This window comes from Dufourea novaeangliae, unplaced genomic scaffold (genome assembly GCF_001272555.1).
Source record: "Dufourea novaeangliae isolate 0120121106 unplaced genomic scaffold, ASM127255v1 scaffold16, whole genome shotgun sequence".
NCBI classification, from domain to species: Eukaryota; Metazoa; Arthropoda; class Insecta; order Hymenoptera; family Halictidae; genus Dufourea; species Dufourea novaeangliae.
In genome coordinates, this window is record NW_015373891.1 from 4,329,511 (window position 1) to 4,343,318 (window position 13,808).

The following is a 13,808-nucleotide window of genomic DNA, read 5'->3' on the forward strand; positions in this document are numbered from 1 at the left end:
TGCTTTTATTGTGCCTCGTTCGTTACTGAAATACTTGCAGCGATTGTTCGCGGGGCCGAAGCGCGACGCGGCGTGCTGAAAAACGGGATCGCGGGAATTCCTCCGTGTCTCGCGAGACGCCTTTTTCTTTCCGGGCGCGCTTAATAACGAGCCCGAAAGTACAAGCGAAGCGGGAACGCTGACAGAGAATGTGCGGGGAAAACACGTTGTGTCCGCTAGAAACGATGGAGCATTGAAAATCCTTGGCTTTTTTCTAGAGAGAAGGAACTTTTTCCTGAAAAATCGAAGGAGACGTCGGAATGTGAAGTATGGGTTGACACGAGTATGGAGTGGACGGAGGTGAAGAAATGTTTTCCAGTTTGTAGAACGTTCGTTGCGACATTCGAAGTGTAGTAATGTCTTGATGAATGCGATGTACTCGGGTCTGCAATTCCAATTAATGTATCATCTTTATATCTAGTTACTCGCTGTTTTTGCGATAAATTTGTTTTTTGGTATATAATTTGGTCAAGTAAATTTGATAGACTTCTGTGAACAAATTTTTGATTCACTAACCGAGAAGGGGCAATTCTTCATCTAGAAATAAGTAAAAGTTGAAAAATGATTATTTTCTATCTCAAGGAAATCATCGCTGAAAGTTCTCAAATCTGAAATTTAACTCATACGTCTGATCGTTACCAACTATTTCTACTCGTGCCGATGTTTAAGAATAAAAACCATGGTATTATATTTTCTACAACAATCGAGTGTTATTTACCATGACAGAAAATATTAATCATCACAATTTGGCGGATCTATTACGTACAGCGTCGAATTAGCAGAGACAAAATAGTGGTCTCCACGGGACGAAGGTGTGCAATAGGTGGAATTCGTCTTTGACGCCGCAGCGTGTGAAGGTAACAAAGGCGGGGTACAAGAACCGACAGAAACGAACGGTTTCATTTGCAGGTCGCCGCATTACCCCGGCCGTGCCTTGGGTCACTCGTTAGAGGCAGCCATCACGCTGCTAATTAGTGACAGCACGACCGAAGGCGCAGCGCCACGAGACCCCCGTTGACCGACTGCATTAGCCTGGCAATTTCACGGTAACGATGATTGTAACTGTCAGGTTATAATTATCGTCCGCGTTAATTGACTCACTACAGTCTCCGGAGCCACGCGTACCTACTCCAACTGGTGTTGCCCTCGAGCATAAATCTAAGACGTTTGCCGATAGTTTGGGTTGCTTAAGACGTCTGGCTTTGTGGGTCAAGGTTGCCCACTGAGCTTCGGAACAATACGTCGATGGAACTTTGACAGACAGCTTGGTTGATACGATATAGTTGGTGTAAAATATATCACCATTTAAGTATGTTAACCTTCAACTGGTTACGTCACTTTTTACCGGTAATCAATTACGTATAGCAACTATGTAGCATAAAATAGTTGAGTAGAAGGTTTAGGGAGTACTCATATTTACTTTTGACGCGTGGAGTCATTTTAATGTCACGTCACCAGTTGAAGGTTAAGGTCTATGTTAAAATCTGAGCCTAAATCAGATTTGATTTAGGTCTGGTTTAAGTTTATTCTAGTTTTACTATAAAAGTTTAGCGGTGGAAGTAGTAGTTGAAAATATGCTAATTAATATGAAGTGTAGTTTGTCATCGTTGAATACTGTGGGCTCTGGACCCGCAGACCTGTTAAGAAGTGTTAGGAAACTAAGAAAAGTGGGAGGGCACTATGTCTCAGGTGATTAGAGCACGGCCTGCTTAGCTGAGGATCTAAAGAACGCAGGTGTGATTTTTCATAGCTCCTGCTTCAAAGATCCGTCGTTGTACAAAAGCTAGTAAATTACCTCCAATAATACTTAATAGATCTCACACTTACACAACATAACAAAACAATAAATACAAATCAATAGCAATCTTCTGAACACTTCGTATCTCCATAAACCAATCTAGAAATCTGAATTTACTACACCAGAGTCTAATTAAAACTTTATAGTTAATTTGTGTAAACTATATAACAACTTAACTTACAGGTATTCATACCCTCCATCCAACCTAAACACCCTTTTACTTCTACTTAATTTATTTCACTCCACTTGAAAAGCAACTCCCTCAACCGATCTCTCGACGTTCAACCCGCCACCCCTAAACCCGAAAATTCATTCTGTTTCTTGTTACTCGTCGGAACGTACGACGATCGTTCAGCGATTCCACGACCAGACGATTCTGTCCCGCAAAACCGGAAGTCGCTCGAGATGCAACACAGTAAAGAAAATACCTAATTAAAGGGAGACCACTAAAACGCCGCTCTGTTGGTTCCAGTTTTACGAGTTGGGGGGCCAGTGTCCGCTCCGAATCTGCGGCGCGCAACAATTACCTGGTCTCCATTACCCCTCACCATCCACCACATTTTATTTTATAGCTTTGTCGCAACAGCCCATTTTTCGTGACGATCGCTCTGTCTGCTTCCGGTCCCTCACCGCTCCAGCTTACGATTTCCGTTCCAGGATGGAGATATCGCGTCGAAGAATTCATCGATCGGCTGCTCCGATGTGGGGAGCTTCGTGTGATCTTGCGAAATGTCGATAACGAACGATGTCTCGTCTTTCGTGGGTCTCTGAAACCTGCCTGAAAGACACTGTCCATCGTTTATCATTACAGTATTTAACGAGTAATTAAGAGAGTAAGTTCTATATTCTTAAATTACATAAGAGATTTTTTATATCATTTTTTTATAATCTTCGACATTCATAATTACCGATGCAACATTCTGTATTATTCCAAATCCTCAATTGTCACTGATATTCATTGGCATTGTCCAGCGATACAATCTGATTTTGGAGAAGTATACTGACATCATCAAATTTATAGGTTCACTTCTGAGTAGAATGAAACAAGATATAGTATCTGGAAAGAAAGTGTCAACAATATAGGTATTACCGATAAAAATATAGCCACTTCCCGTTTACAAACATGCTTTAACCAAGCTTAAAAGCTGACCTACGATTATGCATATCATACGCTGTCATTCAGAAGTTTAGAGCACCCTTCTTATTTTTGATAAACGATTTTTTTCCGTGTTGTGCTTATCGCCTTGACGGCATTATAGAGTATATGGAAAATCTTCGGGTATTACTGTAGGAGCGTTGGAAAAATGAGAGGGCCCAAGCGGGATACGAACTCACGACCCCCGGCACCGAAAGCAGAGACTCTACCACCCCCCACTACTCCACGGAACCCTCCTATTTTCCCAAGATGTTATTTTGCTCCTTTTTGTTGGGTATGGAGTTCCCGATCCCACATTACTTTAAATGAAAGCGGTCGTATGGTGAATATTCATTAGGAAGGAAGCTTTTTAAAAACTGAAAGCTGCTCCAGCCTTCTGAATGGCAATGTAGATTCAGTGTACTGTATACATACAAGATTAATAGATTGGAGATTTTATAAATTTATAATACCGCTGGTGGAAATTGTTCAATCAAATAGATTAACGTGATCACTAAATGATTCATTTACAAACACATGAAATGCAGAAAGTATTACGTACGTGTTGCACAAGCGATACAAAAGGAACACTGTTTAGTAATAATTAAAAATTCCATAAAACGTCGTTTCTTAAAACTAGTCTAATGTTTGTTTATAGGTAGCAATACTCTTCGGATTACTTGACTGATCATTGTACAGTGGCCATTTCACGAATTACGTGCCAAACTGTAAATTTTATTTGCAGCAGGCTCTTTGTTTAACTTTTAATTAAATAATTTTCTACTTCTAATGGTAGACAATTAGGATGAAAGAAAGTTTTTTGCAAGTAAAAAAATTTCTACTTAATTCTTAAAAACATAAATCACGAATAACTAAACTCATAAGCATCAACATTCTCCAAAGTAAATCTGTTTATCGCAGCCTTTCAGAAACCCTTCCTTCCCTCCACTTTCCTCCAACAACACGCCTTCGTAACCAAAAACAAAATACAATCACCAACCACAGAAAGCAAAGGCAATGCACAAGCATATTCAAATTAAAGAACAAGCATAATTCGGAGGGGCGAGTCTTCACCGCGAAACTTCACTAAAACCACACGCAGAACAGCAAAATCCCAACTACCACGCGGAACGCATAACAACAGACCAAACATGTGGATATTTTTCCAACAAAAGGCAGAGAGAGCGAAAAAAAAATTAGTCTGAATCCGTACAAAGAAAGGGTGCAGCGTAACGACAGCGTATGAACTCGGTTACGGTCAAAGAGAGACACGATAGGGTTGTAGCTCGAATTAATTCTCTCTTTTCCGGCGTGTCGGCGCCTGTTGCTCGAACTGCAGGGACTAAGAGAGGTGGTACGTCCCTCCACCCGTCTCCACGTGGCCCAGCAGGGGCTAAATTAAACATAAAACCTCGACTAACGACCAATTGCCGACTGGGTCGATGGGGGAGCGAAAAAAAAGAAGAAAAAAAAACGTCCGCGGAATGAACGGTTTCGCGTTACGCTATCAGAGTGAACAGGCCCATTCGTCGTTTATCGCCGCGTCGACGGAAGAAACGGCCAGGGGGCAAGATTAAATTTCAGATTAATCGGAATAATTGCGGAGGAAAGCCCTCACGACACACGTCATGTACGCGCGGGATTACATTACCATGGCCGCGCCCAGACGTTATGATATATATTCTTCTCGCGTGACGAATACACCCTTCGTGTGTTCCTGCCTTCCCTCTCTTCTTTATGAAGAAATACAGGAGAGGGGTTGATACCCTTCCTCTCTTTTCATAACTTTTTCCCTCGTTTTAGTCTCTTTTTAACGTACACCCGACAGTCTCTGCTCGGCACCAGGTAGCCCCATCCACGTCTATGGATCGGGGCATATCGTGCTACTTTACGATCGACAGACGGGAGGACGGATCGACGAAGCGGTGGTAATATCCAAGCAGCATCGAGCCCCGTCCTTTCCCGATTCAAAAGCTTTAGGGGTGACAGGGATGATGGTATAGAGGGAGGATCGGTGGTGGAAACCATTCGCCTATCGTATCCAGTCACGAAACGCGACAGGGCCATTGTTTTCGTGGTTTTCGGTTCCGGGCGGACTGGTACCGGGGACAGGGAAACGTAATGTTTCACGGGACCACGGATTCTTGTGGTACCATTAATGGTATGTGATAAACGTGTTCGATTGTTCCTTCGGTGGATCCTTGCGTGGATCGGATGGAATGAAAGGGTTACGGTGCAGGGGTGGGAATGAAATAATAAATTGTATTAGGGAAATACGAAGTGTGACAATGAAGTTTTGAGAATAATTTATTGAACCCTGCTGTTTTGCTTGGGTCTATATGAATCAAAATGAATTTATTTTTAGTATTCAACGTGTTCAAATATTTCGTCTACTTTTTGTGTATTTTGCATTTGTTGAAAACTAATTATTTTCACATTTAGAATAATTTTCTTTGAGTGGGTATAAATATGATGGTGAGTGAGGAGAACAGCAGGGTTACAAATTTTACTTGGAAAGGTAAATATTAGGTTGGTGTATACGAAATGTCGTAATTCTGGTATTCAAACTTGTCGGATAAGGTACACGATAATTCGGGAGTAAATGGAACTTCTTAAAATAGTTCACTAAGGGGTGCGAACACCTACTTAGCTACTCGAGGATAATCTTTTATCGTTGGCCGACATTTAAATCGGCGCGTCGGCTCGTCCTGCGGATAGAAGGGAATTTAATATCGCACCTAAAGGACTTTCAACCTACCGAGGGTAGGAAGAGTTTCCTCCCTCCACCCGAGTTTCCACCCGAAGGGGAACGAGCCAGAACCCAGAAGAAGATAGACTGGGAGAAAAAGGAGAAACGTGCAATAAAATGTCGGCGTTGCTAATGGGCCTCGTCGTGCTTCTCTGAAACGGAAAACGTTTACAAGAAGACGACAGAACGTCTAGGAATTCTTCCTTCGTAGCACTCGAGAGTCGAGAATTCCTCATCGTTCGCGTCGATTAGATTGTCATCCGGTAATGTTTTTGAGGAATTTACGTAAAGAAATACTTAACATTCAACTGTCCTGTTTTAAACAATATATTTAATTAGAAATGGTAATTAATGCTTTCGTTCCAGTGGTGCATGCACGGGCGGCGTTGATGAAAACGGATAGAAAAACACAGACAACATGAGAAATTAAATACACCAAAGCGTATTTATTTAATTATCGCGTTTTCATTAATTATCCCGTGGGGGGAACTGTGGAAACGCGATTGTCCTCGTGTCTACCGAGAACGCGGTATAAAACGTTGAATTACTTAGCATAATTATTCTATCAAAAGGCTGTCAATTGAAATTCCGCGATCCATAAACGGAATTTCAAAAAGCGAATCGTGGCGAACACGAACGAACAATGCTACTAATTTTCCCAATAACATTATTCGTTAATAATAAAATTATATTTTCAGTATTAGTTGCTATCGCTTTCGTTATCGTAGAAAGATTTATTTGTTCTCAGTTCTATGCTTAGGTAAGAAATTCGTTTTGACCACATTTTCGCGATTTTTTGTTAGTCAACCTCATTTAGGATCGAATATCTAAAAACTTTAAGGTTGTCGGAAGTTTCTGACAAATATACATAACATCGCTTGATTTTGTCCATCATGGACTCGAAGTAGAATAACAAAAAAAATATTCCTTCAGATCGGTGGTATAGTCTCCAGTAACGATAACGATCACGAAGACCAATTTTCGGCCCGGAAATAACAAACTGAACGATTTCCTGGCCAGAAGCCGTACTCTAAACGCGATTAAGACCGAATCGGAAAGTTTTGAGCGGCTAGGACACCTCGTTCACCTCTCGATTCGATTAGCATCGATTCGTTCAGCGGATGTCCTCCATGAACTCCACAGAGAGGGAAACAATTCCGGAGAAAAGCAGGACCCGTGAAACATCCTTGGAAGCTTTCCCAGTAAGGCGAATTATTTTACTGCGCCCTCCCCCCGCCACCCTTCATAGAGTTCCGGCGACCCTTCTGAAATATTCAGCGACGGCAGAGAGTCCTCAGCTCGCGCGTGTAAATGTTAATCGACCTGGCGAATGGTCGATTATTTAGGTGTAAACTGGGAACGATGGCTTCAACGAGCGTGTAGACGTAATTGCAGTGGCGTTTAAACGGTTGTTTACACGCGGATTGTTGTAATTTTCTCGGTGATACGGGCATAAAACTGCTCGATGACCTATTTGGTATCGGCAAGATGATAATTGATCACTTTGTGACGTAAACTGGTGTACGTGGGAGCTTGAATAATTTTCAAGCCACTTTCATTCCGTTTGCTATTTACATTCCTGTTTGACAATTGTGCGTCATAATTATGATACACGTTTGTTGCGCGGTGATAATAAACAGAGACGTAGGGAAAATACGAGGGAGGGATACAGCAACTAGCGCGGTGGAAACGCGAGGTGCTGCTATAAGTTAATATTCAGTAAATGCTCAGACACAGAGGGAATAATATAGGAAAAAATGTAACGAGTGTAAGAAAAAGAGAAATAGAGGTAGCAGAAAGCATGGAATACAGAATGAAAATTAAAAATATTCGCACGTTTCGTATACTATACAAAGACATTAATAGAGTATTTGATTTTTGTTCCACTGTATTTTTTATTAACACCTGTACACACGTATAATATAAATTGGCCACGCACTCTGAATTCTGATTTTATATTTCACTAATGTAGACGTTGTTAATAAAAATGTGGGAAACTTTCACAGAATGAATTCTATGTGTCAAACTAAGACACAAATCAAGAATGACGAAATTGTGGTTATACTACTGGAACAGTCGATTCCCAGCTGACACACAGGACCGATCGATGACCGGTGGATGAAACCAACTCGTCAAACGGTTAAAGAACACGCCTCGAAAGAGGAATACTTTGGATAATTTTAATACTATTAATTTATCGGCAAATATTCATTTTTCAATTACAAGCAAGATAGCTATATTCAAGTCTCGAACCTACTTGTCAGCATCCCATCAGAAACATTTCTCTATCTCGCAACAGAGAAACCAAGAGACTTCGTTCTCAAGGCAGTCTCTCGCGGTTGCTTCACAGAGTCTTTCTGTTTCGAGGCATTACGTGGCGTAGGATCGAGTGGTCACGTCTGACTTTCAAATGATTTCAGCCGCGCTTAATGTTCCACGACGATGTCAGTGCCCCGCGTGTCTACGGCTTGTTTCACTGCAAGAAAAAAAAAAAGGAAGAGAAAGGGAACAAGAAGTGAAACGTGCCAAATATTCCAGAACGACTTAAGAGACTTAAACAACTCGGCCTGGACAAGCTCACCGCTGCGCTTAGGAGGAGTTGCTCAAGGGAAGAATCTCCCAAAGACGTGGCAACTTAATGCCAGTCAACGAGCAACTTCCCCGTTCCTCAACTTCTTTTTACAGCGTCGACCACGTTTTCTGGAGCGTTCTTCGACATCGTATTAACGTCACGACCACTGGCCATCTCACTAGGTGGTTACATGACTCCTACCGATAGGGGACTTCGAGAGGTCCAGACCTAACCACGAACCTTAAAGGTCTGGCTTTCGTGGCCCTTGGCTACTTCTATCGTCGTGCTACGGTGGTTCGCCACGAGTCCCTACGAGGCAGTGAGAAATTCTCTGTCCAAGAATGAGCTTGCATACTCTTGGGACTTTCCCAGTTTCATCCCGTTTGACCATCGCGTCAATGATTCGTTGTCCGTTCCATGGAAGATGGGACAAATATCGCTATGATTTGGCTACCAGGAGACCATCAGTTGTTGGAAGTTCTGATATATTTCTCGTATCCTTATCGAGAGATGTAAACGTATAAGTATCTAGGTCAGGTGATGTGTGATTATACTATGCAACCCTGCGAACTAACCACATCCCATCTGAGACCTCTTCTTTCGAAGAACAGAGTATAGGAAGGGAATATTACTAACAAGCTGTATCTCAGGCAATAAGTCGAGTCAGTAACTATAAGCTGAATGAGACGATGACCAATTAGATGGGTCTGGGACAGAATTTTTTTTTTATTTCAATGAGCAACAATGAAGGTAGAGGGAAAATCCTCTGATTATCTGTCGCTGGAACAACCTAAGTGAGCCACTGCTTTTACTCTGCCACAAGTGGTGGGGGCCTTGGAAAGGCCTACCACAAAAACCGCTTAATCGAACGACGTCCAGAGTTAAACGGTTAAGACACTTCGTCCAGTTGCACGCGATGGTAGGTAATTGTAAAACAGGATAGTGGTGATGGATGATTGAGGGCTGGTTGCCACCTCTCTTGCTTGTTGATGTCGCGGTCTGGTTACAGAGGTAAAACATTCACGGCTTACATTTGGTTGGCGTATTTTTCTAGAGGGACTGGAATCCGCTGTTGCATAATTCAACGGGTTTCAGGCGCGACGAAAATGAAAAATAATCGTGGGTATGGGAGCGAAGGAAAAAGTGGGAGAGAGCCGCGGATCGCGCACGGAGTTGCACTTAAGCTGGAATGGACTCATGACAGAAATTAATATGTACAGTGAGTAACGGAAGTGGTCGAGCGAAAAGATTCAAAGTGTATATATTGTTCTACGAGATTTCATGTAAATTGTTTACGTTGTTACTCCAATTTCTTCAATAATTTACTCAAGATTATTTACTGGTTAAATAGTGAGACACATGAATCTTTTTTCTATTAAATAATTAATTTGTCTTTTTTATGACTTATGTACAAAATGAAGTAGATGATGATGAACAAAAGAAATTAACAATTATACAAACAGTACCATGTGTGTAAACATAAGAAGACAAAGGGCGACGCCCAGTAGAAAACATTATGCTGCTTTAAAACCTAACCTTCATAACCCTATTCATAGTACTCTACAGTTTTTGGAGTACCTACGATTCAAATACTTTGGTCGTTCAGAGTAAATAACATAATTCACATATCGGCATGGCCTTTCAGTTGTTCAACCAATCAATTACATATTTTGATTTGCGAATGTTTTTCCAACAAGACCTAACTTAGGCATAGGAAGATAAAAAATCGTTGAATCAAAAATTTCTTAAAATGTTACACATATTTCTTTTCTATCAGGTATTACTTAATGCATCATAAGAAGATAATCTTTTGCACAATTGTCTAATAATACCATAAAAAAAGACGATGGCATACACTTTAACGATTACAATCATGTCGTACCATAACACATTGCATACGATGTTCCATTCATCAATCTTATCGTACGCTAAGAACCAACCGTATTATCATTCTTCTCTGTCTTCTGAACTGTATTTACACCAATACCCATTTTCCAAGCTATTCATAAAACAGTTTAACCACCGAAAAAATTATCTTCATTTATTGCGTCGTCGATGTAAAAATAAAACAGAACATTCTAATTATCTGCCTGATGATCTACCAGTCACTGTGTTCATGAAGTCTTGTATCCCTAATTGTACCATGTCAATAATAACACAAATATATTATCAAACTCCATTCAAGTTGACAGTCTCCCAAGTTCCTCTGTCGTAGCAAGTACATAACAATTCGCATAACATTGCTCGTGTCACGATGCACAATAGGTGGTGCAACCTTCACCGACCGATTCTCATCCCGGGCCGCGAACACACTATCCGCTAACTCCACGCAAACTTCTATTTGTTTCCCATGGACTCGCCTCACCTGAGTCTATCGTCCACACCAGGTGGTTCAAGAATAACCCAAGTGTACAACATCGGAATCGAGGTGAACTCTCAGCGACGCTCGAATGTCGGCGAGGAACTGTTCAGTGCCCGTGGTAGCCAAGTTATGGGGGTGTTTGCGAGTGTCTCGAGCAGGATACTCTCCAGACTTCCTTGATCCATTCAGGATTCCACGGTGTCGTTTCTCGAGTTCATTGTCGAGAGTGTGTTCCCCAGCGAGGGTAGAGCGCGCAACCTCGGCTGTTTGTCGAGACGCAGCCAGTGAAATTAGTTCTCGTTCCGCCAGCAGCAATCCCCTACCTCTTTTCTCTTCCTCACTCTCTCTCTCTCTCTCTCTCTCTCTCATAAACTCCGTTAGTCGTAAGCATAGCTCTCTTCTTTTCTCCGCCAGCGACGCTCATTCCCCACGAGCCTAGCGAGCCTACTAGCACGCACCTCGCTCCACCCTTTCTCGATTCACCCCGAAGAACACGCAAATGACTTCATTATAACCGTGTCCCTGCTGTCCCTGTCTGCTACCTCTTCTCAGTCTTCCTTTCTCGCCCCGTTCTACGCGACCCCTGCAGCACACGTTAATCCGTGTCCCTCCGCTCACTTTTCCACCCCCTTTTGTCACTCCTCCAATTTCGTTTCCACCCTTCTGTTGTAGCCTCTTGGTTACTTTTTCCCATACAACACCACGATTTTCTCTACTTTTCGCCTTTTGCTTGTAATCTTACGGTTTTGGATTGGTTTTTCTTGTATATTCCGTTGATGTTTGGGTTCTTATCGTATGTGCGTGTTATAACCATTTATTGGTCAGGTACTGTTCTGTGAGATTGTTTCGTTTACATATTTTCTGATAATTTCAAAAACAGCACTTCTTTTTTTTTTGCAGTATGGTCTTTTTTTAATATTCGCGTCTGTTAACGTGTAATTTGACGAACACACAGTATTATAAACTTTTGGTATATAGATTTCATTGTGTAACTTTCTTCGACAATGATGAGACCTTATGTCTTTCTTTTAGCTCACATTGCACATTCCTATAGGATTTTTCATTTTTCTACCCATAGTACTCCACCATGGCCCTCTACTAATGTTCACAGTAATTCATTTTTTAACGTCTTATAGTCTCCGTCCAATTTAATTAGATATTTTATCTTTGTCGTCCATTATACTCCACTTCTCTCGTCATCACGGATGTCCTACAACTTCATGGGCACAAATGTCGGGCAGCGTTATCGTGCCAGCTAGAACGTAAGGCACGTGGCGTGATAAGGGGCAGCTGCTCGCGCAGCCGAAGCACCGTTACACAGCCAGTACGATTAACGTAATTACTGTGATTTTTATTAAAGCATCGCGGTCTGTTGTTTCAGGAGGGAAAAGTCGGGACAAACACGAGTGCCCTCGAAATAGCTCGCACTCGACCGAGAGTCGACAATTAAGTAGCCACTATTCTCGTGCTTCGAAAAGATTATAACTCCTTCGGCGCCAGTATCTGCTTTCACATTGTCCTGATTTAATGTTTTAACTACAGGGTACTATTTAAGCTTAAGCTTGAAACATCGGTATTTCATCCTCGAGGGGATTTAAAAATGTTTTTAATAACAGGTAGGGCTCTCGACTAAGCCCGTAAAACTTGTTACTCCGTCCTTGAGCATAACTGATGTACATTTAATCTTCACTTCATAATGTTAAATAACTTCAACTAAACGTCCTGTTACATATAATTTGTGAAAAAGGAAGAAAATAGTATTTCTTACTTTACAATCTATTCATCTTTGAAAATTTCGTTATACTATTTCTGAAAACTATTTGACAGATCGAACCAATTCTTCAGTGGTAAAAATTGTTCAGGTTTCACTGATAATGAAAGAAGCAACGTAGAAAATCGATATAGAACTTAGCACTTCTGTTTATTCAGATAATATACAATAAGATATTGAAACAGTGATTGACAAAAGTGTTCAAACGTTTCTAGGTATTAAACAAACCTTACTGTATCAATACCCTCTCTACTTAATACCAGATGAGTCCTCAGACAGTACCTTTCCTACAAGTGTACTTATAGAAGATTGAATGTACAACCTCTCTGCAACACACAGAATAAATAAGATTTTGTTCATTTCATAATTTCAGTTATTTTCGAACAGAAAATCGTCAGAATCAATAAGTTCCCGTTGATTGATTGACAGAAGAGTACCACTTCAATCTGATCGTCGAACAACCCCACATCTACAGCAAGGTCAGCCAGGTAGCCTTACTGATAAATCCACTGTCCAAGGTTGAAAACACACCTATCCCTCGTCTCATTGCAACCGCCAATCCCTATTATTACGTCCCTCTATCAATAAGCTTCCGTCTTGATTTATCTCAAGATCGTTTCCAGACTTGCCCTTAATTCATCTAAACAACAAAGACCCATTCGCTACGGGATGCTCCCTGTGCTCGCCTGAAATCCCAGCACTTCATTCCAACAGACGGCACCGGAGTCGCTTGCTTTTTTTCCCCCCTGTATCCATGCCTCAGTTATCAATTTTCCCCGGGGCTCTCTTTCTCGATTTGCGGAGAAGAAGAATATTTCCGAGCGTCTTATCGCTGAACCACGAGAAAAATGAAGCCGAAGGCTCTGGGGAAGGAAGATCAAACGCGGCGGGTAACGAACCATTTCGGTGACATCTGGCAAGAGGAGAAATAAAACGCGTCACGAGGGCGAATCCCCGTCCCCTGGAGAGGCTCTGGAGGACCTCATAAGGACACGGAACAAGTCCGGCAACGGGGAGGCTTTGGGAGGATCCGCGCGACTCTACCGGCTGATAAACAACGGCCGGCTAAGCTGGATCCAACGGTTTCCCGCCCCCCACCCCCTATTCCCATCCCTCGAACGTCTGCTCTCATTTCGCAAGCTCGTCCACTCGGTACCTAACTTACGATTATCTGGAGTTTACGAACTGCAGAGTTCGTACGTCACCGTTGTTCGTCTCTTCTTAGCTAGCAAAGCTCGGGAGACGAATAGCTTAATCTTGTCGTAAGTTCTGGTGCAACGACAGCATGAGACGAGAGGAACAGAACAGTCACATGTGGTAGTTATTGTTCATTTAAAAAAGAGAAAAGAATGTAGATTGATGGTTGTACAGATTTTTTACAT